Source organism: Malania oleifera, chromosome 3 (genome assembly GCF_029873635.1).
Source record: "Malania oleifera isolate guangnan ecotype guangnan chromosome 3, ASM2987363v1, whole genome shotgun sequence".
Classification (NCBI taxonomy): Eukaryota; Viridiplantae; Streptophyta; class Magnoliopsida; order Santalales; family Ximeniaceae; genus Malania; species Malania oleifera.
The window spans coordinates 125,089,736-125,115,923 of NC_080419.1; the positions used below are offsets into that span (position 1 = coordinate 125,089,736).

The window sequence follows — 26,188 nt, forward strand, 5'->3', positions numbered from 1 at the left end:
TTTGAAATAGGGTTTTCAAAATAGTAGAAAGCCCTATTTATGAAAGGTGGTTGCACATTGAAAAGTTAAGAAGGTCAATGATTTAGGGTTGTAAATGAGTCGAAGTGCTCGTAGGCTATTCAGTGCTTGACTCGATAATGGTTTGCTTGAACTCGATTATTAAGTTAGATGAATCATGAGCTGATTTGGAGCTCAAATTTCAAGCTCGTCAAACTAAACAAGCCGAGCTTGAACTGGTTCATACTCGGTTTGCTAGACTCGTTTAATAGCTTGCGGGTCGGTTTGTTTATTGGTTTGTTAGTAATTCATGAACTAACTTAATATTGAATTCGTGAACTAACTCAATATTTGAGCTCGTGAATTAGCTCGATATTAGGCTTGTGAACAAACTTCAATATTAATCATATTAAATATTTGATTTTAAAATTTTTATTTAAAATTTATTTTTTCTCAAACTGTATTTTTTAACTACCAATTAATTTATATAGTTAGTGGTTTGGTTTGTTTATTAGTTTGTAACAAGCTTAAGTCGAGTTGAGTTTGAGCTCAAGTTCGCGTTCAACTCGTTTATATGTGAAATGAGAGTTAGCTGAGTCGAGCTCGAGTTGTACATATGTTAAACGAGTCGAGTTCGAACAGAAAATTTTAAGCTCAAGTCGAGCTAGAATAGAAAATTTTAAGCTCAAGTCAAGCTCGAGCTTGCTTATGAATAAACAAGCCAAGCTCGAGCTTGTCACAGCTCGACTTAGCTTGCTTATGAGTTATGAAGGCATGCATAGAGTTGTTATCAACTTACATGTAAAATTTGTTTAAGACGGTAAAACACATGTACACCATACTAATATTTAATCAGGATTTCAAATGTAAAATTCAGGAGAAGTGATTTTACACATTTAATTGAAATATTTTTAAACAAATATAATATCTCAATACTAACATTTTAGCAATAAAGTAAATTTCTTGTTTCGATCATTGTAGTTTTAAAATTTATATTTATCGATAATCTCTCCGATCTAAACATGTTTGGATCGAGGACCCCTTGCCCCCCTCCCCTCCTAAACAAAAAATAGAAAGGCCAAACAAAACTTAAGTTTAGATTGATATATATATATATATATATATACACATCCTGTCCTTAACATCATTACCTCCTCCTTCCTTTCCTTCACTCTGCCGGCGTCTCTCTCTCTCTCTCATGGAGAATTCCAAGCAAAACACCATGAACGGTGAAAACAGATTCAGGGCAGCCCACGTGGTGGTGATCCCATACCCAGCACAAGGCCACATTCTCCCTCTCCTAGACCTTGCCCACCACCTCGCCCTCCGCGGCCTCTCCATTACTGTCGTCGTCACCCCACAAAACCTACCCCTCCTCTGTCCCCTCCTCTCCCTCCACCCCACCTCCGCCCTTCGCCCCCTCATCCTCCCCTTCCCCCACCACCCTTCCCTCCCCTCCTCCGTCGAAAAAGCCCAACACCTCCCCCTCTCCTTCATGCCCCACCTCCTCTCCGCCCTCTCCCTTCTCTACGAACCCCTCCTCTCCCTCCCCCACCCGCCCACCGCCCTCCTCTCCGACTCCTTTCTCTGCTCTTGGACCGAGCCCCTCGCCCGCCGCCTCGGCGCCGTCAACCTCGCCTACTCCTGCATCGCCTCCTGCACCGTCACCTGGTGGGGCGACAACTACGAGTCTCCCTTCACCGAGATGTTCCACGCCAGTCTCGCTAGCTGGGGAATCGTCTTCAACTCCTTCGACGCTTTGGAGCCGGAGTGCTTCGCTGCCCTCCGAACTAGGTTCCCTCGGGTCTGGGCCGTCGGTCCCCTGCTTTCGGCCAAGAAATCACACCACGGTGACGGGTCTGGGTCGGTGTCGCCGGAGCAAGTGGTGGCGTGGTTTGATTCTCGCTGTGCGGACCGGTCAGTGGTGTTCGTCGGATTCGGCAGTCAGGTCAGTACATGGCAGCCTGTTAATTTTTAAAATAAAATAAATTTTAAAATTATTACAATTTTATTTTTATTTTTCAAATTTTAGGTGACGTTGACCTAAGCACAAGTTGACGGGGTGGCGGCGGCGCTGGAGAAGAGCGGCGTGCCGTCCATCTGGTCCGTCAAGGAACCTATGAAAGGAGTCCAAGAGTCGTCCGATTACGGCCGGATCTCGCCCGAGTTCGATAATCGGACGGCGGGGAGGGGGCTCGTGATCAGGGGGTGGGCCCCCAGGCGGAGATACTGGGTCACCGTGTCGTGGGTTCCTACTTGACTCATTGTGGCTGGAACTCGGTGCTGGAGGGGGTCCTCGCCAGAGTTCTGCTGCTGGCGTGGCCGATGCAAGCCGACCACCACTTCAACACTGAAATGCTCGTCGACGAACTCGGCACCACCCTCAAGGTCAGCGACGGGCTGGACACGGTCCTTGACTCGACAGAGCTGGCCAGAGCCTGTTGGGGAATAAAACCTAGAGCAACAATCACACACAAAGAAAAAATTTAAGCACATCCACAATGGAACACCGGATTTACGTGGTTCGGTCCAAACTGACCTACGTCCACGGGAGCACACACCACTGCACTATAAACTGGGAGAAACAATACAAGGAGGAGCCACTGCTCAACTCTCTCTCTCACCACAACTCTTTACACAACACACTCTGCTCACTCTCACAACTCACTGCATACAAAGCTCTCCACACACACACACACACACACACACACACACACACACACACACACACATATATATATAAGAGGGGGAGCAAAATTCAAAGACGGTGGCTTGCAGTTTCAGCAAAGCCTGCAGAGCAGGTGGCCGTCATTCTTCAATGTCAACATAGGCTGCATGGGGAGGTGCTGCTGCCGACGATTCCACACCATAATTCCTAACAATCTCCCACTTGGAGACGGAGGCAGCATCTCAACCAGTGTATAGACGAATGATGTGCTCATGTCTGTCTTCAATCATGAAGACCAACTGAAGTTGAGCATAACTTCAGTTTCTCTGTAGTTACCACCTTTGTCAACATGTCAGCTGGATTTCTGCTGCTTTGAATCTTTTCAAGTGTCAGTACTCCATCCTCTAATAAAGATATGATGAAGTGATAACGCAATCCGATATATTTGGTTCTGGAATGAAATGCAGAGTTCTTTGCCAGATGTATCGCACTCTGACTGTCGCTGTACAAAACATTCCTCTCCTGCTTTAGCCCAAGCTCTGTCAACAAACCCTGAAGCCAAATCATCTCTTTGCTGGCTTCTGTCACTGCTACGTACTCAGCTTCTGTAGTGGATAGGGCAACAATCTTTTGTATCTGCGACATCCAACTAACAGCTGTTGTGCCAACAGTGAATATGTATCCAGTGGTGTTCCTGCGGTGATCAATTTCACCAGCAAAATCGGCATCTACATACCTTTTGACTTTCAAGTCTCCTTTTCCGAAACATAAGCACTTATCAATAGTGCCTCTGAGGTACCTGAAGATCCACTTTACTGCTTCCCAGTGAGTCTTTCCTGGATTAGACATGAATTTACTGACTGCTCCCACTGCTTGGCCAATGTCTGGTCTCGTACAAACCATAGCGTACATGAGACTTCCAATGGTTGAGGCGTAAGGTACCTTAGCCATGAAATCCTTCTCTTCATCAGTCTGGGGAACCTGATCCTTGGAGAGGCGAAAGTGTCCTGCCAAAGGTGTATTTACTGCTTTGGCATTGCTCATGTTAAACCTTTATAGAATACGGTCAATGTACTCCGACTGAGATAGTTGCAATGTTCCTTGTCGTTTATCTTTGGAGATTCGCATCCCAAGTATCTGATTCGCTGAGCCTAAGTCTTTTATGTCAAATTCCATTGACAATTGCTGCTTCAATTTCCCGATCTCTTCTATATCTGGTCTTGCGATCAACATGTCATCCACATATAACAATAGAATGATATAGCTATATTGATACCTCTTGAAGTAACAACAGTGGTCAGCATTACACTTTAGAAAATCATTCCTGTGCATAAAGCCGTCAAATTTTTGGTACTATTGTCTGGGAGCTTGTTTGAGACCGTACAAGCTCTTCTTTAACTTGCACACCAAATTCTCTTTACCTTTCTCTAAGAATCCTTCTGGTTGATGCATATAGATTTCCTCATCAAGATCACTGTGAAGAAACTTCGTCTTCACATCTAACTGCTCAAGATATAAACCCTCTGAGGTAACAATACTCAGAACAGATCTGATGGTTGTCAACTTCACAACTGGTGCAAAAATATCGGTGTAGTCAATTCCTTCCTTCTACTCGAAGCCTTTAACTACCAACCGAGCCTTGTATCTCCTAAAGCCATCATGCTCCTCTTTGATTCTGTACACCCACTTGTTGTGAAGGGCCTTCTTACCTTTGGGCAACTCAGCTAGTTCCCACTTTCTGTTGGAGGTGAGGGACTTCATCTCGTCCTTCATTGCAAGCTCCCACTTGCTCGCATCTCCTGCCTGACATGCTTCATCACAGCATTCGGGCTCTCCTCCATCTGTAAGAAGTAAATAATCTATATACCTTCTGTTTGGTACATGGGGCCGAGTAGATCTCTTAAGTTCCAAAGCTGGAGTAGGAGACGGTGATGCGACGATTTGCTCCACTAGTTCCTCCACCTGAGAATTCTCGGCATTTTGCTGTTGTGTCCCGACACACTCTGGGACATCATCCATATCTACACAGGTTGATTCTCTATGAACTGGTTCGGTGGATTCAGCTGTGTGCCTATCTTTGTACATCACCTTTTCATCAAAAATCACATCTTTGCTTCTGATCACCTTTTTGTTTTCATCATCCCAAATGCGGTATCCAAATTCATCTCCACCATAACCGATGAAAGTGCATTTCCGGGATTTCAGATCCAGCTTATCCCTGACATGATCATTGATATGTATATATGCAACACAACCAAAAACTTTCAAATGTGAAAGTCTTACCTCTTTGTTACTCCAAACTTCTTCTGGTAGGCAATAATCCAATGGTACTGAAGGACTTCTATTAATCAAATAAGCTGCTTTGTTGACTGCATGTGCCCAAAACATCTTTGGCAAGCCTGACTGCATACACATGCTTCTGGCCTTTTCTGTCAACGTTCTGTTCATCCGCTCGGCTACACCGTTGTGTTGAGGCGTACCTGGCACAGTCCTTTCCATTCTGATACCATGCTCATAGCAGAATTTCTTGAACTCGGTGTCAACATACTCTCCACCGTTATCAGTTTTCAGCCTTTTGATTTTCAAACCAGTTTCGTTTTCTACCATCGCTTTCCAATTTTTAAAAGCATCAAAAACATCAAATTTATACTTCAGGAAGTAAACCCATACCTTCCGTGAATGGTCATCGATAAACGTGATGAAGTAATGCTTTCCTCCTGTAGACGAAATGGTTGTTGGTCCCCATACATCTGAATGGACTAGCTCAAGTCTCTCCTTCTTCGGGGTACTGATATTTGCCTGGAAACTAACTCTCTTCTGTTTCCCAAATATGCAATCCTCACATGTGTCGATCTTCACTGACTGTAAATCACTCAACTTACCCTTTGAGTGCATCACCTTGAGTCCCTTCTCACTCAGGTGTCCGAGTCGTTGATGCCATAGGTTGCTATCATCATTTCCTGTAGCAACTATAATAGACATACATGTATCGGGAGTTACATAAAGAGTACCACTTTTCTTACCTCGAGCAATTGTCAATGCACCCTTCGAAATCTTCCATTCATCACCAATGAAAGATGTGTTATAACCTTCATCTGCCAATTGACCGACTGAAATCAAATTCTTCCTCAGGTCTGGAATATGTCTGACATCCTTCAGCTTCCATATTGACCCGTTCATTTTGATCTTCACTGTCCCCTTACCGGCAATGTCCCAACGTTGATCATTGCCCAGATATTCTTTATCGAAATTACCTGATGTATACTCCTCCAGGCAATCTTTGCTGCAAGTGGCATGGAATGAAGCTCCATAGTCTAACACCCAAGACTCCTTTTTGATCTCCAAAGAGCAGATCAACAAATCATCAATTTCGGAAGCAATATTTGCTTCCGTCTTTGCCCTTATCTCTTTCTTTTGACTTCTACATTGGTTCTTGTAATGACCAGTCTTTCCACAGTTCCAGTACTTAATAACTTTTCTACTCTGAGAACCTATGTCCTGAGTACCTCTGGAATCTCTAGATTTGGACCGCCTGGTCCTGGATCTATCACGATTGTTAGATCGTCCATGCCCGCTTTGCTTTCCTTGGCTTTCCACATTCAAAGCTGAACTTGAAATGGAGTCATTGTTCGACTGCATTCCGATCTCCTCTGTCAAAATCATGCTGATAACCTCGTCGTATTTCAGCTTCGATTTTCCTGCAGAGCTACTGATTGCAGTGACAATACCTTTCCAACTCTCAGGCAGCTGACTGAGAATTAATAGGGCATGGATCTCACTATCAAAGGTAATCTCGACCGAGGCGAGTTGATTCGACAACTTGTTGAAATTATTCAAATGCCTACTGAAACCCTCACCTGTAGACATGCTCATTGTAAACAGTCTTTTCATGAGATGTACCTTGTTTGCGGCTAATGACTGCTCATACATGTTAGATAGCGCATCCATAAGAGACTTGGTGGTTGTCAAGTGCTTGATGTTGAAGGCAACAGACTTTGCCAACGTTATCCTCACGGCTCCGAGGGCTTTTCAGTCAAGCAAATCCTACTCGCTCTCCTTCATGGATTCTGGCTTCTCCATCAATAGTAAGTGCAACTCCTTACCAAATAAGAAGTCCTCGATCTGCATTTTCCAGAAACCGAAGTTCGTGCCGTTAAACATCTCGATGTGAGAGCTCTTTTCGTTCGACATCTCGATTCTCTGATTAAGAGATGGAATTGGCTCAATCTGATAGCACGGTTGGATTCAGAATGATCGAAAACCCTAGAAATGGCTTAATTCGCTCGAAAAATGGACCCAAAATGGCTTCGAAAAGCCAACTCAAACTTTTGGTCAAACCTGGTCAAAATCGGTCAACCCTGTTGACGTGGCACGTGGGCCCATTGCTGACGTGGCGCTGACGTGGCGTGGGTCCGGGGCTGACGTGCGCGCTGACGTGTCACCGTCCCCTGCTGACGTGGCGCTAACGGGGCGCTGGCGTGGGGCACTGACGTGGAGGGATCTGGTTGACGCGGCACTGACGTGGATCGTCTTCTGCCTTCAGCTGAGTCGCCGGTCGATCGCCGGCGTGTGGACGCACGTGCAGGGACTTGTCGCGTGTTTGACGACTCGTGAGGGCGTGTGCAGGGGCGTGAAAACGTCCCCTTGTCGCTGGTGGCGCGTGTGGGCTCGTGCAGTCTGTTCCGAGCTCCGTTTGAGCTCCGGTTACCTCTGTTAGCTTCGTATCGTCGAGAGGAGTTCGATGGTAGCCTCAAAATCAAATTTCGAGCTACTGGACAGAGGGTCAAAATCCGAAATTTTTCCCGATCTGGCGATTTTACTCCAACCAAGCTCTGATACCAATTGTTGGGGAATAAAACCTGGAGCAACAATCACACACAAAGAAAAAATTCAAGCACATCCACAATGGAACACCGGATTTACGTGGTTCGGTCCGAACTGACCTACGTCCACGGGAGCACACACCACTGCACTATAAACTGGGAGAAACAATACAAGGAGGAGCCACTGCTCAACTCTCTCTCTCTCACCACAACTCTCTGCACAACACACTCTGCTCACTCTCACAACTCACTGCATACAAAGCTCTCCACACACACACACACACACATATATATATAAGAGGGGGAGCAAAATTCAAAGACGGTGGCTTGCAATTTCAGCAAAGGCTGCAGAGCAGGTGGCCGTCATTCTTCAATGTCAACATAGGCTGCATGGAGAGGTGCTGCTGCCGATGGTTCCACACCATAATTCCTAACAGAGCCCTGGCCGAGTCAGTGAGTGGGCATCGGCCGGAGTGAGTCAGGGCGGAGGAGCTGCGAAGGGTGGCTTTGGCAGCGGTGAAGGAAGGCGGGAGTTCGCATAAGGCCTTGGACGACCTCGCTCTGGAATTGTCTAAATTGAATAAACTGTAAAATTTGGGGGTCTTTTTTGGAATTTTGAAACGTTTTGGGGAGTTAAATGTTAAATTCGTCACTAATTTTTAAAATGTTTTGTATTGGTAATCCTATTGTCATATTTAACATTTTAAACACTTTTAGTAATTCAAAATTTCAAGTCTAAATTTTCCTAATTTAGGATTCCAAACTTATAATTTTATTATAATATATTCTAACTTTTATAATTAATTACATTGTAAGATTGAGATTTAAGCTAATATTTTTGGCATCATAGTCGTTAGATATCATCTTGATCGACTATAGGATAAATTGTATATGAAGTCATAATTTCTTTTAGAAAGAAAATTAAAGGCATATTTTTAAGAACATATATTATATTTTTCAAACTTTAAATTTCAATGTGCACAAAATAAATATATTTCAAAGAATTTATAGATCGAAAATGAAGTAGAAGAAAAAGTTGAATAAAAAATAATAAGAATCGAAGAAGAAATCATATTATAGTTTTTGCAAAACATATAACCAAAAAATTTAATTAAAGGAGGGATTTTTCACTTGTGAAAAATAATTTTGTTTCTTATTTTAACTTTTTAAATAATTGTAAAAACAATAACTTATTGTTTTCAATTTTAAAATTTTACATTGAAAAATGTTTTTTTATGATTTTTAAAATTTTATAAATTTTTAAAAATTAAAAAAATTGACAAAATATTTTAAATTTTGGAATTAAAAAAATAATATTTTGGTATGCGGTGCTCCTCACATTGTTGTAATTTAGGTGAAATCAATGCACATGGTGGATGTGGAACTCCTATACAGGCACCAATCTCAAAAAAAAAATTCATTGAATGGCTGAACTTTTTGAATGGCCCCTTAATTGGAGCTACAATCCACTAGTTTTGTTATCATATAAAAAATATTTGTTTATAAAAAAAATATTTGTTACATAATTTTTTAAAAATTTATAAATCATTGTATGTTATAAAAATGTTTAGCCTCACTAAGATTGGCACGAGACTTACTAATAAGATTCGATCAAAATGTATCTCTCATTTTGTACAAATTCAAATGCTAATATAATATTTTATTATTGTTGATTGGGTTCTAATTTTTTAAAATAACACAAGTCTTTTCTAAATTATTATTATTTATGCTTATATTTTGTGTAACTCATTTTCTCAAAACAAAAAGGGTTCACTTTCAAAAGAGATCCTCCCAGCTTGTCATTGTCTATGTGATACCCCATGGATGAAAGACTTAAAAGATTAGATGTTACTATCCATATCAACAAGATGTACTTTTTTTTTCGGGAGCTTTCCCATAAGAACTCCACGGTTAAGCGTGCTTGACTTGGAGTAATCTTGGGATGAGTGACCTCCTAGGAAGTTTTTTCAAGAAGTGTGTGAGTGAGGACAAAACATACTGAAAAGAACACGTGTTGGTTTGTGGGGCCAGTTGTTAGTTTGATAAGGCCTGCCCCCCCTGTTGTTTGGTCTAGGTGGAGGAGGAGAGATGCAATGTTCTCTGGCAGATCCAGGTTGGGACGTTACAAATGGTATCAGAGACAATACCCAGCCGGAAGTGTAATGAAATTCACATCGCCTGAGTTTGGAAATGTGGGTTCGCAACAAGGACGCTACGTTCTATAAGTTGGGGAGAATATGATACCCCATGGATGAAAGACTTAAAAGATTAGATGTTACTACCTATATCAACAAAGTGCATCTTTCTTTTCGGGAGCTTTCCCATAAGAACTCCACTGTTAAGCATGCTTGGCTTGGAGTAATCTTAGGATAGGTGACCTCCTGGGAACTTTTCTCAGGAAGTGTGTGAGTGAGGACAAAACATACTGAAAAGAACACGTGTTGTTTTGTGGGGCTAGTCGTTAGCCTGATAAGGTCCCCCCTGTTGTCTGGTCCAGGTGGAGGATGAGAGATGCAGTGCTCCCTGACAGACCCAGGTTGGGGCGTTACAGTCTAGGCATTGTTGCGGGGTAAAATTAGTAGGATTGCTCCTTTGACTTCCACAGATCTGAAAGAAGAAGAGAAGAAAGGCTTAGAGGACCCGAGGTGTACTCCGGGGGATCATTCCGATGCCTAAGTAAGTGAAATGCTTTTAGAGAGGCTAAATGCAACAATAGAATAAGTTGAATGACTTACCTTGACCTCTTCTCCAGATCCCTTCTTATAGGGGCTCGGGTTGACCCTTGGTTGGTTTGTCTTTATTGCCCGGGAGCGTGAATTGCTCCCCAATCGTAAAGGGCTTGCACCCATCACTCGACTATTTAAGCTGCTGGCGTGGATCTCTCCTCCTCTTTATTGGGTTGGAGCTGATTACTCGTCATAATGTCTAACTCACGAGGCAGGTGTTGACCTGCTCTCATTGGCTAGATTATTTTGGGCGTATCAGGTATAGACCATCAGGTTGGATAATCCGTGGCGGATTAGGCAGATTATAGGGTGAGAATATTACAATCCATATTAGACTCATTTAAGTTGTGGATTTGTGATGGTTTCGATTGGATAATCTGTGGTGGATGATGGATAATCCATCATTCTCATCCTTAATATATATACCATCGAATGTATCAGAAAATGAATTTCAATTATATATACAAACTGTGAATAGTACAAGGTTTATATAGGCAAATACCCATGGACAAAATAGTACCTATTCTGTCTTCAGTATGGAGCCAAAGAATAATAACTTGGAGAGTGGCTCCGAGGAGACGGCAAGTGATGAGTTTCCTTCTATGTCTCGTGGTTTGGCGAGACAGGTGATTCGAGAGATTGGGCGGAGTGTTAGGAGACGCGAGAGCTCTCTTACTGATGCGGGGTGTACCATTGAGAGGTTCACACGCATGCACCCTCTGACATTTACGGAAGGACCTGAGCCGATAGTAGCGAAAGACTGGGTCGAGAAGACTGAGAGGATTTTGGAAGTCCTCCACTGCACTGAGAAGCAGAAGGTCTTCTACACCACCTTCCAGTTGACTGGGGAGGCAGGGCGATGGTGGACGGCGGTGAGTCTTCTTGAGAGGCAGAGAGCTGGTCCATCTAGTATGACGTGGGGCCGTTTCAAGGAGGTATTTTTTGAGAGATAATTTTCGGTCTCCACCCGGGATATAAAGGCCAATGAGTTTTCAGGCCTATTACAGGGTACTTTGACGGTGCAGAAGTATGCTGCCAGATTTATCGAGTTGTCTCGATTTGCATCGTACTTGGTTCCAAATGAGCATGAGAAGGCTCAGAGGTTCAAGAGGGGTCTGAGGAAAGACATCCACCGTCTTGTGGGGATGCTGCAGATCCATGAATTCTCTGTCCTGGTGGATAAAGCCACCATAGTTGAGATCGACCTCCGGGGAGATGATGTAGTACAGGTTCAGGGGAAGAGGCCAGTATCTTCTGGTCCTCAGAGTGGTTAGCGGCAGAGTCCGTGGAAGAAGAAGAATTACAGCTCTGGTTATCGATAGAACACCGAGTGGTCGAGTTTTCAGGGGGAATCCATCCTCTGCGCCGTGTGCTAAGTGCCATAGATGGCACGAGGGCGAGTGTCAACCATTCTGGGGTGTTTGCTACAATTGTGGCGAAACAAGCCACATGGCGAAGTATTTCCAGGAACCGAGGAGGATTATGCCTGCACCGAGTCAGAGCAGTGGGAGTAACCAGGTGCCTCGGGTGAATTACCAGGCAACGACGGCTCCAGCGAGAGTATATTCACTTACTCCAGCAGATGCGGAACACGCTGGGAACGTGGTGACAGGTACCATGTTATTGCTTTCGAATAAAGCTATTGTTTTATCTGATTTGGGGGTAACCCATTCGTTCATATCTGCTAGATTTGTGAAATTGTGTGGGGTTGAAACTAATGTGATGAATGAGATGCTGTCTGTGACAACGCCGATTGGGAGTATCACAATTTGTAGTAAGATGTTGGGAAACTACCTAGTGGTGATTCGAGAGAGACTACTACATGCGAATCTTGTAGTATACGACATGTCGGGATTTGATGTCATACTGAGAATGGATTGGTTGTTTTCCAGCTATGTGGTGATTGACTGTTGGAAGAAGGTGGTAGTGTTCAGACCTCCTACGAAGCAAGAGTTTGAGTTTGCCGGATCGTGTGTGCGTTCTACGCCACAGATTCTATTGGCTTTACAGGCGAGGAGGTTACTCTTGGATGGTTGTCAGGGGTACCTAGCTTGTGTGAAGGAACCGCCGCGGGATGAGTTGAGACTCAAGGACATTCAGGTGGTCAACGAATTTTCGGATGTATTTCCAGACAAATTACCCGGTTTACCTCCGGATCGTGAGGTGGAGTTTACGATTGAGTTGTTTCCTGGTAAGGCACTGATCTCTAAAGCTCTATACCGGATGGCTCCAGCAGAACTTCGGGAGTTGAAGGAGCAGTTACAGGAATTACTGGACAAGGGATTCATTCAACCTAGTGTTTCGTCCTGAGGAGCTCCAGTATTATTTTTGAAGAAGAAGGACGGGTCGATGCGTATATGCATTGACTATTATGAGACCAACAAAGTGACGGTGAAGAACTGTTACCCTTTGCCTCTTATAGATGATCTTTTTGACCAGCTACGGGGAACGCAGGTCTTTTCGAAGATCGACTTACTGTCAGGATATCATCAGGTAAGGGTTAGAGCGGAGGATGTAGCAAAGACTACTTTTCAAACTAGATACGGCCACTATGAATTCTTGGTTATACCATTTGGGTTAACTAATGCTCCGACGGTGTTCATGGATTTGATGAACAGGGTTTTCCATGAGTATCTAGATCGATTTGTAGTGGTATTCATTGACGATATTCTGGTATACTCGAGGAGTACGGAAGAACATGTGGAACATTTGAGGTTAGTATTACAGATTTTAAGAAAAAAGAAGTTGTATGCTAAACTGAAGAAGTGTGAGTTCTGGTTGAACCAGGTCGCGTTCTTAGGCCATGTGGTGTCTGAGGGCGGTATTTCCATTGATCCTAGTAAGATTGAAGATGTGGTCGACTGGGCTAGACCGAAGAGTGTGTAGGAGGTTTGGAGTTTTCTAGGACTGGAAGGTTAACGTCGGTTTGTAGAGGGATTCTCTAAATTGTTTGGACCTCTGACACGTTTGACTAAGAAGGGGGTGAAGTTTGACTGGACCAGTGATTGCGAGCAGTGCTTTCTCGAGTTGAAGCACCGACTGGTTACTGCTCCAGTGTTGACCATTCCTTCGGGGGATGGGGACTTTGTGATTTATAGCGACGCGTCTCTGAAAGGTTTGGGATGTGTGCTTATGCAACAGGGTAACGTGGTAGCTTATGCTTCTTGACAACTTAAGGAATACATGAAGAATTACCCTACACATGACTTAGAGTTAGCTGCTGTTGTTTATGCCTTGAAGATCTAGAGACATTATCTGTACGGTGTTTAGTGTGAGATTTTCACTAACCACAAAAGCCTCAGATACTTTTTCATGCAGAAGGAGCTGAATATGAGGCAGAGGTGGTGGCTAGAGTTGATTAAGGACTACGATTGCACGATCAGTTATCACTCAGGAAAAGCCAATGTGGTAGCAGATGCGTTGAGTTGGAAGTCAGAACATGCAGCAGTATCTGCAGTTGTAGCTCAGCATCATGTCAAATAAGATCTGGAAAGCCTTGGCATAGAGTTGGTGTCTGGAGAACATCAGGCTTTTGTTGCTAGCTTAGTGATCCAGCCGACTTTGTTTAATCGTATAAAAGCTACGCAGGCTAATGATTCGGAATTAGCGGAGATTGTGGGAAAAGTGTAGAAGGGTTTGGCTGCGGATTTTAACATCTCTGACAGAGGTGTGTTGAGGTTTGGGATCAGGCTATGTGTTCCAAATGATGAGGAGATCAAAAATACGATTCTTGAGGAAGCGCATCGTTCTTTATATACGGTACATCCGGGTAGTATGAAGATGTATCGGGATTTGTGCGAATCCTTCTAATGGAGTGGTATGAAGAAGGATATTACCCGATTTGTGGAGCAGTGTCTGACGTGTCAACAGGTGAAAGATGAACATCAGAGGTTGGCATGGCTGTTGCAGCCTTTGCCTATTCCGGTATGGAAATGGGAGCATATTTTCATGGACTTTGTTACCGGATTGCCGCCAGCGCTTCACGGGCAGAATGCTATTTGGGTAATCGTAGACAGGTTGACGAAATCTGCTCACTTTGTACCAATGAAAGTTAGCTACCCTTTGAGTAGGTTAGCTGACCTGTATGTACATGAGATTGTGAGAATGCACGGAGTACCGGTGTCCATTATTTCAGATCGAGATCTGAGGTTTACTTCTCGATTTTAGAAGAGTTTGCAAGAAGCATTGGGGACAAAGCTTACTTTTAATACAGCGTTCCACCCCCAAGTTGATGGACAGTCGGAAAGGACGATACAGATATTGGAAGATATGTTACGGGCATGCGTATTGGACTTTAGTGGTAGTTGGATTCAGTTTCTGCCACTAGTGGAGTTTCCCTACAACAATAACTTCCAGGCTAGTATAAGGATGACCCCATTTGAGGCTTTGTATGGTCAAAGGTGTCAATCTCCTTTGTATTGGGATGAGGTTGGTGAACATTAGGTTTTAGGACCTGAACTCGTGCAGCAGGCATCTGAGAAGGTAGGTTTGATCCGGGAGAGGATTAGATCGGCTCAGATTCGGAAAAAGAGTTATGCGAATGTTCGCCGCCGTGAGTTGGAGTTTGAGGTGGGGGGTAAGGTATTCCTTAGAATCGCTTTGATGAAGGGAGTGATGAGATTCGGAAGGAAGGGCAAGCTGAGCCCGAGGTATATCGGACCATTTGAGGTACTTGAGCGAGTGGGTTCGGTAGCCTACAGAGTTGCACTACTCCCAGCACTCTCGAGGGTCCATGATATATTTCACGTATCCATGTTGAGAAGGTACGTGTTGGATCCGTCGCATGTTATCAGTTACAAGTCTTTGGGACTTGTGGATACTTTAGCATATGAGGAGATACCTGTTCAGCTTCTGGACCATAAAGTTCAGAAGATTCGTACCAAAGAGATACCGTTAGTGAAGGTATTGTAGCGGAACCATGAGATTGAGGAAGCTTCTTGGGAACTAGAGACAGAAATACGCCGAAAGTATCCACAGTTGTTTGAGTAGTATTTGGATAGCAAGGTGATATAAGTATGTATGTATGTATGTATGTAATTCTCTGTTATCGTATTGTATTTAGTGGTTAGTCTTAGGGAGAGTCCTGTAGAATTGTGAGCTCTTGAGACCGTGTATGTATGTGACCATGGTATTCCTCCGCCATAAGTGAGGGCATGTATGTGTGTATTGTAACGGGGCTACATATAAATGGCCCCCGTATTCTCTAGAGAGTGTATGTATGTATTGTAACGGGGCTGCGTATAAATGGCCGCCGTATTCTCTAGAGAGTGTATGTATGTATTGTGACGGGGCGGTGTATAAATGGCCGCCGTATTCTATAGAGTGTGTATGTATGTATCGTAGAGGGACTGCATATAAATAGTCACCCTTTCATCTCAGAGTAAGTATGTATGTAGTAGTATGAATGTATTCGTAATGAGAGATTGCAAATTTTGGGGACGAAATTTTTTTAAGAAGGGGAGATTGTAAGAACCCGAATTGTGTTGCACGAGTTAATTACGTAAAAGAGAGAAAATAATGGAATTCTGCAGACTTTGTCGACGAGGCCATAATTCGTTGACGAAGGTAGTGGACTTCTCGTCAACGAAATTCAAAGCCTCGTTGACGAGAAAAAGCCGAGGGGATTCAGGAAAATTTAAATATCAGGGTTCGTCGACGAAATCGTTGCCTCGTCAATGAAATCTCTGAAGACTTCGTCGACGAGGAGACCAATTCGTCGACAAAATCCCTCATGTCAAAGGTCTATAAAAGGATATTTTGGGGGTTGCTTAGCTCCTAAGTTTGGTTTCTCTCTCTCTCTCTCTCTCTCTCTCTCTCTCTCTCTCTCTCTCTCTCTGTTTCTCTCTCTCTCTCTCTAGGATTGAAGCTCTCTCTCTCTCTCTCCTCGATTTCTTCATCGTTTGTCGCCTGAATCGCAAATCCAAAGTTACTGCGAGGATCAGTGAAGGATTCTCTACGTTTCTAGTGGATCAGAATCTCGTTTAATAGATTTTTGGGTTTCGGGCCAAAATTGAGGTAAGGTTTGGTTTTCATTTCTGATTCAGTATATGTATAGTAGTATGGATTGTAAGTATGTTTTGTACTGTGGTTTGTAGATTTCAGAGTCTCGGTTCGTAGTTGGATTTCGGGTTAAAGTAAGGGGATTCTGTTTATATCAGTCCATTTTCGAAATCAGGATCGGTAAGCTTGTAGGCTACGATCATATGTATGTTTTGACTACTTATTTGGGGAAATCTATTGGGTAAAAATACGAGATTTTCGGGTTACAGTTTTCCAAAAAATTGGGGATTTCGGGTATCATCTCTATTTTGTTTGGAAAACTGTTGGATGTGTTAAAACTGTGTTATTGAGGTGACCGTAATCCATATTTGCATAAACTGTATACTTGAAATTGTAAATGATATGATTTGTCGTAAACTAAATAAGTGTGGTATGTATGGATGTATGTATTTGTTCCAGGTATTTGTAAAACAGCTATGTGGCAGCTAATTACCGTACGCTGAAATGTATAGGGACGTGAGTTCTAAAATGATTCCAGGTTTTGTGAAATCGGCTAGGGGCAGCTAATTACCGTACGTTGAGAGTGACCGACTCTATATCCGAGGGTGTGAAATATCACCAGTCTAATTTCGGTTGGTCACCGAAGTGGTGTAAGCTATATGCTACATCGTATGTTGCAATAGATTCACTGTGGGCCTAGGTCGTCGCAGCATAGTTGTATATAGCAATGTAATCGGGGTGAGACTAGGTGACCTTGTGTAGTTGCATATGTAGCAATGGATTCACTATTGGACCTGAGTTGTAGATTTTCGTAGTTGCATATGGTAATGTAATTGCTGTGAGACTAGGTGACCTTGTGTAGTTGCGTATGATGCAATGGATTCACCATTGGGCCTTGATCGTTGCAGCGTAGTTGCACATGTAGCAATGTAATCGCTGTGAGACGGGGTGACCTGGTGTAGTTGCGAACTAGTGTGACGACACTGACCGTATGTATGTATGTATGTATGTATGTTGGGTATCATATGAACTGGAATGGTTTTCTAAAAATACTGGAACTGTATGTATTTGTATGAAACTGTACGAATTGTTTCAAACTGTATCATATGTATAGTGTTATGAAGTATGTAAAATAACACTGGTATGCCACACACTGATATAAACTGCTTTCTTCCTTACTGAGAGGTGTCTCACCCCGAATGTACGTACAATATTTTTCAGGGCCTTTAGTGATGTAGGATAATCCTAGGAACCCTAGTCCTACCAAAGACCCTCTCACAAATGCACACACCAGATACACTTTAAGATGGGAATTTATTTAACCGCAATGACCAATATAAATTATATGCGAGAACTACAGGTTGTGGAAAATTCAAAAAGTTATAGGATTCATGTAGACTAGTCCTTAAGGACCTAATCAAGTAGGATAAGATAATTACTTGAAAGATGGTAAATTCAAGCCTTAGAATTAAGCCTAAACATGCAAATTATATATCTTTAGAATAAGACACAATCAAGCATTCAAGTATGAAAATCTTTTGGACTTTGAAGAGTTTGTCTGCAGATATTATTCAAAGACATGCAATAGATATTTTGAAAATGCTAATGGAAGGTAAATATCATATTGGCTATCTAGGAGTTATTTTGGAAGTAATTGAAATGAGCTTACTGAAATTATTCGGAATGATGAACACAACACACTCGAACCTTGCTTGATATCTCGAGTGGTGATTCTCGGCTTTTCTTGGGGTTGTGATTGATCTGCTTGACTGTTGAAGTACTAATCTCACAAAATAGCTACTGGAATGGTAATATGGAAAATGGATAATGATAATCTCGTGGCCTCTCACCACTCAATCTCCAAAGGAGAAGGGATGTGGTCTCTCACCACTCACTCACAAAGAGGGAACAAGCTTAAAGCTTAAGCACAAGGCAATAAATCTTGATTCAATTTAAAATACTTGATGTCCCTAATAACTTACATGCCCAGCTATATATAGAGATGTTGGAACAACCCTCCAACCATAAGTAAATAAAATATAACAAGCTTTGAATGGAAAATGATAAAATGAAACCAAAAAGTCAAAAATGTAAAATTTTCAAAACAAATAGTCTAATTCTTCGGCCTTCTAGACGTTCCATACTTTGAATTAGTTTACCTACCATACACCAAATTAAAGATATGGAAGTCTTCTTTGCAACACACTTTGAACCACTCCATTTGGACTTTTCTTGGGAAAGTTATGGCATATTTGGTGAGAGGTGTGCAGCTGTCCATGTGATGCAGAATTTTTGGATGAATACCTACTGTTATTGGGCTGCCAAGACGTGCACAATTTGAATTTCATGGTTTTCCCTATACCCAAAGAAATCTATGGGAGTCTTCTTTCCAGCCCAATTGGAATCGGGTTATTTGGGCCTTTGTAGATGAAGTTATGCATTTTTTTGTACAGATGCGCAGTTGCCTTCATCCCAGCGAATGCATCCACGTGACACCATCTTAGCAAATGTTATGTTTGGGGAATGTTGATCCCCATCATTTAGGTAGCGGTAAGTAGCATCCTAGCGTTTGGAAGCAAGGGTGTCGTAGGTACTATTAGTACCTTTTTAGATACGAGTTCCGATATCCAAGTTGTCAGGATGGTTTTTTTTGTAAACACTTAGGGAATGTGTTGTAATTATGGGAATGTATGTCCTAGTTTGTGTAGACTCTGGTATGTTCTTATTTATGCATAAAAGACTATATTCCACTGCGTATCTGATGAGTATGGATTGGTATGTGTATGTATATAGGGCAACTGTGTACCCCACGGGGTCAGACCCTCATTGTATGTTGTATTATGTATGTTTTATCATGTATGTTTTATTTGATACAGAGACAGGTTAGGTTCCTAAATTCACCCCCAGGTCCCATTTTCGAGTTTGGGGCGTGACAAATCACATTGTTAACTCACTATCCCTGTCTACAGAAGAGTGGGTAACCACAACACATAGCAGTCCCGTCCCAAGTTTATTAATTACCCTTACTTATGGCGGAGGAATACCATGGTTATAATATTGTCTTTAGGAAATTACAATATCCATAACAAATTTTTCCAAAGATTATCCATAATTAAAACTATACACAACTAACCATACAACCTACTCCAATCCCTCCATATACAACCATACCCTTACTCGTCTGACACTAGCCCTCGCTGAATAGCTTTGGATACTTTTAGCGTATTTTCGTTTCTAATTCTCAAGAAGCTTCCTCAACTGCATGATTTCACCACAGAACCTTTACTAATGGTATATCCTTGGTACACAGTTCCTGTATTTTCTGATCCAGAATCTAAACCGGTGCCTCCTCGTATGCCAGAGTATCCCCGATCTCCAACGATTCATAATTAATCACACGTGAGGGGTCTGAAACGTACCTTCTCAACATGGACACGTGGAAGACGTTGTGTATCCTGAATAGTGCTGGGGGTAGTGCTGTTTTGTACGCCATCGAACCAATCCTCTCCAGAATCTCGAACGGCCCAATGTATCTAAGGCTTAACTTGCCCTTCTTTCCACACCTCATCACCCCCTTTATCAGAGCAATTCTCAAGAATATCATATCACCTATCTCGAAATTTTAGCTCCCGTCAGCGAGTATCCGCATAACTCTTCTGCCGACTCTGGGCTGCTTTAATCCTTTCCCTAATAAGCTCGACTTTTGCAAAGGCCCGCTGAACAAGTTCTAGTCCCAAAACCTGTCGCTCACCTATTTCATCCCCGTACAACGAAGATCCGCACCAGCGACCATACAAAGCCTTATATGTTGTCATTCCAATGCTGGCCTGGTGACTGTTATTATATGCAAACTCAACCAATGGTAGATATCAGATCCAACTACCCTCAAAATCTAACATACATGCTCGTAACATATCCTCAAGAATCTAAATGGTTCGTTCGGACTGTCCATCCGTCTAAGGGTGAAATGCAGTACTAAAAGTGAGTTGAGAACCCAACGTGTAACACCCCGACCCGCCACGTGGGCTCGAGGTGCTACTTTAGTGACATTTGTGTACTTGATACCAAACTCATCATATAAAATGCAAAGGAAATAAAAAAAATGCAATCTCCAAAAAAAATCCATTACCAGAGTTCTATACTACCTTTATATACAAAAGGTTTCACAATCCTTAATACAAACCAACGTACTATACTTATACAAAAACCAATTCAAACTACACTCACCACATACAAAGAACTATACTACCGTCTCAGCCCCTCTAGCCTGCTAAGAACGTTTCCCGAAATTTCTTGAAAAGATAGTTTGTAAAGTAGGGGTGAGGCACATCTCAGTAAGGGAAATATTAAGTTAATGTTAGTGTGTGGCGAGCATGCATTTAGTGTACAGAAAATAACAAATTCACTAAGTAGGAAAACACATTTATGAAAACATTCATTTTACACTCACACACACAATTAGTCGATGATAGGGAAGATTACCCACCCATACAAGTAGTTTCCCTCTGCTCTAGTACCATTACTGCTACTAGGGCACTCACCTTTCTCAGTAAGCCCTTGAATTTATCTTATTAATTAACCGTATTAGCTTTGGTGCAATCCCAAGAGGGGGGTGAATTGGGTATTTAACAATTTTATCCCCTAGGTCAATCACTAATCAATAATATTACGCAACCCTAAGGTAAAACTAGTGCATGTAAAATAAATCAATGCAAATATAGAATAGAATTTAAACTGCAATGGAAATTTAATCAAGCATGCACAATAAATAAGTAAAGGAGACAACACTCAAAAATGTTATCGAGGTTTGGCCAAATTGTCTATGTCCCCGACTTGGCTAACAAGCATAAGGATTACCACTATAGGCTCACTTAACGGGTGGAGCGGCACCTAAACAATCAGGTCAATTAGCACAGGGCTGACCTCAACCTTTACAACCAGGTCAATTAACATAACCTACACAATCCTTCTGGGCTGGATTACCACTCCCTCAGGCCATACCTAGAATACAACAAATTTTTCAATAAAATTAAATGGTACAGTGATTATACTTTCATGTAAAACAGATATGTACCCCAATACGCACAGTATAATCAATACACTGCCAAGAGATAGGATTTGATAAGATCAGTGTAGTTTAAGTGTCTACTCTCAAATAATTATATGACCGATGTAATTAGTGCGTGAGAGTGCAAATGATATGATCTTTGTATCACACAATATATTCAATCACAATGCACATGCAAAGATCACAAGGACACTTCAAATATCTCAACCAATATTCTTGTCAATATAAACCACAAGAGATATTCAAATAATGGTTTGTAAAAATATTTATTTGATCTTTATAATAAAATAATAATCTCAATAAAAAAGTATAGCAACAAAAATCTTCAGCACGCAAGCAAATATCTCAAAATATTTCTCAAGGATAAACACAAGAGATATTTGAAAAACGATTTGAAACATAGTTTTGCAACCAAAACATAATATGAACTCTTAAGTATTGCAAAGAAAATGCAAAACTCAGAAGCTCTAAGAAGTTTTTCTACGAAAGGCTTATTTATGAATTCCCCTAGAAAAACTAGAAGTTTACTCTCTTAGAAAAATAAATTTCAATCAATACAAGCAAAAGAGAGTTTAAGCTTGGTTGGATAAACACAAGAGCACTCTTATTAAGTGGTATTTGCAATATGGACGAGTAAGAATGAGAGTATAAGACTTGGATATGAAAAATAGGCTTTTTGAGATTTAGAGGATATTTGTTAATTATTTTCTTAATCTCATACTAATTTTTGCAAATGAAGGCCTATATATAGAGATAGGAAAAATTATAGCCGTTAGGACATGTATGGTATTAGTAATATTATTTTAAACCAATTTAACCCTAATTAACCTTGTTTAAAAAGTTAACTGCGGTAAAAAATATGGGGCAACCTGAGAGCACCAGTCGACTAAGACAAGTTCGGTCAACCGAAGTTCTTGAGGTTTGGTCGACTGAGCCAAAAATGAACTGTCGGGTCGGTCGATCGGATAAGTATGTCTGAGGCAATTTTTTCTAAAGTCTGAGGTTCGGTCGACTAGGGTGAAAATGAATTAACTAGTCGGTCAACCAAACCGTTGGGACATCTTTCGATGACCCTCGGTCGGCCACAACGTTGAAGTACATTTTGGGCTTGGTTGACTAGGTAGTCAAAAAGTTGACTCCAAAGGAGTTCGGTCGACCAAGATCATTTGAACTAACTAAGTTTGGTCGACCGTGTGGTGTTCAAATGTTGACCCTGTGACCGGTTTAGTCGACCAGCAGGTAATGAATTGTGAAGTTTGGTCGATCAGGCCATGGTTAAACTGTAACGCCTCAAACCTTTAAACTCGAGTCTGACACGTTATACCTGATAAAATTCCTGATAATTCATAATCAACATATATGCAGCAGAAAACATAAATATAATCTCCACAAATATAATACCAGAGTTTTCTAAAATCTATTTACACACTGTAATAAACCATGCTTCCACCTATATTCAACATATATACATATCCCAAAAAAAAAATTCAGTATTCATAATCATTCCTTTCTTATCATCCTTAAAATATAAGACATAAAATATAGAATATTAACATTCCCAAAAACATCATTAAAATGTTTATATCATTTTTTTTCTTAGATCTCCCAAAAATACTATAAAACCTCGAACTCTCTAAGTTCGATCTCAAGGAGGTCCTGAAAAAAATACATTTATATTCGGGTGAGACACATCTCAGTAAGGGAAGAAATAATATATTAAAACAGTGTGTGGCTAACATGAGTTTATATAACAACATAAAATTTAACATTTGAAAATCGTTAACATAATTTTTGAAATCATTTTCTGGACCTAATCAATCACGTTCAAAAGATTTAACCCACGAGATAACCCAAGGATAGGGGTGATTACCCGGCCATACAAGTAGCACCCTTCTGCTCTGATACCTAGGTAACCCAAAGGTCACAGTTAAAGCATACCAGGGCACTCACCTTACTCAGTAAGCCCTCAAGTGATAAATTGATCTCGTACTCACACAGTTCATATAAAAGTTTACCGGCGAAGGTTCCCAAGAATAGGAAAATCTACCCGCCCATACAAGTAGTTTCCCTCTGTCCTAACACGTTATGCAATCTACTGCAACACTTGATACAACCAGGGCACTCGCCTTTCTCAGCAAGCCCTCGGGCGAAGAGTTTGCTTCGCCCAAACGTAACATGTTCTACTAGTATAAATACTGCTAATACCATAATACATTATTCTTTCTGTCATTATTCAACCATTCTCCTATGTTCATGTTCATAACTTTAACATTTCACTTCATTTCACTTTAAGTGACTCTTTCCCATTTTACATTGTTCACATTTCACATTTCATTTCCATTTCATTCATTTCCCTTTTCATTTCATATCCAGTATCTTTCAGTTGTTTTAGCCAACATCTTTCAGCTGTTTACCCAATATTTTTCAACTGTCATACATTTACCCAGTATCTTTTAGCTGTTTTACCCAATATTTTTCAGCTGTTACACATTTACCCAACATCTTTTAGCTGTTTATCCAGCATCTTTCATCTGTTTTACCCAACATTTTTCAGCTGTTTGCCCAACATTTTTCAGTTGTTTACATGGTTGCACTAACACACATAAGCAGTGTAGTCCATATCATGTTTTATTCACAATGCATTACTTAACCTGCATCTCATACATTTAACATATATTTGCACACAACATTCCTATTTACTCATGTCACACAATTTAACAATAAAATAAGCTACACTAAAAATAAGCTAACCAACATTTAATGTTTATATACTGAAAATACTTTTCATTTCTTACATATTTATCCTGAAAATATTTTTCCACTTTCATCAGTTCATTTTCGCATATACGTATCTAATAAACAGCCCTAAATTCAAAAAAAACATAATTTAAACAGTTGGTATTTTAAACTCATACCGAAACATATACACGTACATATAATACAATTTATTTTTTATTAAATTCATAAAAAATCTGATTTAATATATATTTTTTCCCTTACTTGGTTTCTAGAACTACGCCAACAGGGATTCCGAAAAATTCTTACAGCACTCACCCGAATCTTGAAATTAAAAATTCTAGTTCCATGTAATTAATCCTGAATAAAATATTATTTTAATATTTCCTAAATCCGTAAATTCTAAATAAATAAATATACCCTTAAATATAGTCAAATTACCAAAATTTTTAAATCTTACTCTCGCTTTGGAGTGGGGCCTAAAAAACCTCAATTGAAAAATTACCTACGCAAAAATGACGACGATCTCAACTAGGACCACGTGGTGGTACCTGATCGTCTATTTAACTGAAGATCTAACAAGAAATTGAGAAATTAGGAGAAATATACCTTTTCCTAGGAGTGGTGCTTACGCCGCTCTCACGACAAATTCGCTCCAGTAGAAATGTCGGTGGCGAAACTAGGAATCCAACAACACCTTTCGTTTTCGATCGATGCTCTTTAATCGGCGCTCATTTATTTTATTTTATTTTATTTTATTTTGTTTTATTTTTTTTCATACTATTTCTTTTTATTTGTTTATTTAATGAATTAAATAAATAATGTTCAATTAATTAAGTAATCAATAATTACTCTTACTTTAATTTTTTTAATTAATTAAATAATTTTTTCCCCGGGTTATTACACAAATTGTTGATCCGACACCGGTTCGATCAACCGATGGAGTTTCTACTTGAGTAGTACGGTTGACTAAACATGCAACTTAAGTGCATTTTGATTCTTTTTAAGCATGCAAACACCCTATTGAAATAACCATTCATACATATGCATGTGTGAGTGTCCTAGGGTCGTTTTTAAGTCTTTTTGAAGATATCAAAAAAATTCGGTGTCGGTCGATCAGTGTTCCCTAAAGTCCATTTATGGTCTTGAGTTTATCCATCCTATCATGCAGGTAAGACATTAATTATTATAGACCATGTTCTCCTAATTACTATTACAGACCCAAATAAATGATTAAATTACAATACAACATAAACAAGGTCTTCAGGTCTTTACTTCATGTGTTGTGTGTGTGCACCATATGATACTTTCGATTGGTCCTAGACACAAACTCATTAACCATTAAATATCAGAGTATTTGTCATAATCAAAACGGGATATGACCAATAAGGTTAACATACCGTATTCACATAAATTAACAGATATGCATATAAGACATTCCCTGCGACAAACACGCCATTTACACTTATGGCATAGGTTGTGCGGCCCTAAGCCTGGATTAAGCTTGAGTGATCAGCCCTAACAAAGTCAAAAACAACATCCTTTGCAAACACATCTGTAGGCATCCACAGCAAAACTACAAATCCGACGCCCTTACTTCTACCTCACACAGGCAGTCGGCTGGACCCCCTACACTTCTATCCAAAACAGTGTGGGTGCACATGGTCTAACTAGCAACGGTACCGTGCTCACAAAACACTGGTCTCCAGGGTTCCTAAAGCATATCATGCAATTTAGATTGTAGTAACCGGGAAAAATAAAATTTAAAAATAATAATAATTATAATAAAATAAAATAAATTAATTAAATTAACAAGTAAAATGAATAGTATGATAAGGAAAATATATATATATAAATATTGAAACATGTATATATATATATGTGTGTGTGTGTGTGTGTGTGTGTGTGTGTGTGTATATAAGTAAGTTATTATGATATACATTTAATATATAGGTGTTAAAAGTATATATATATATATATAAAGTGTGAAAGTTCCGTCAAGAAGCTTTACTTTAATTAATGATTAGTATGATATTAATATATATATATATATATATATATATATATATACATACATAATGGTAGCTTGCTTAAATTTTTTTTTGAAGTGCTCTCTCTCTCCTACGACTCTCTCTCTCTCTCTCTCTCTCTCTCTCTCTGATTTTGAGCC

The 26,188-nt window shown here is 40.6% G+C and overlaps 1 pseudogene; it reads left to right on the plus strand.

The window, feature by feature from the left end:
- The first annotated feature begins 1,219 nt into the window (after positions 1-1,219).
- Positions 1,220-8,079, plus strand: LOC131151556 (flavonol 7-O-rhamnosyltransferase-like; annotated as a pseudogene).
- Positions 8,080-26,188: the final 18,109 nt, after the last annotated feature.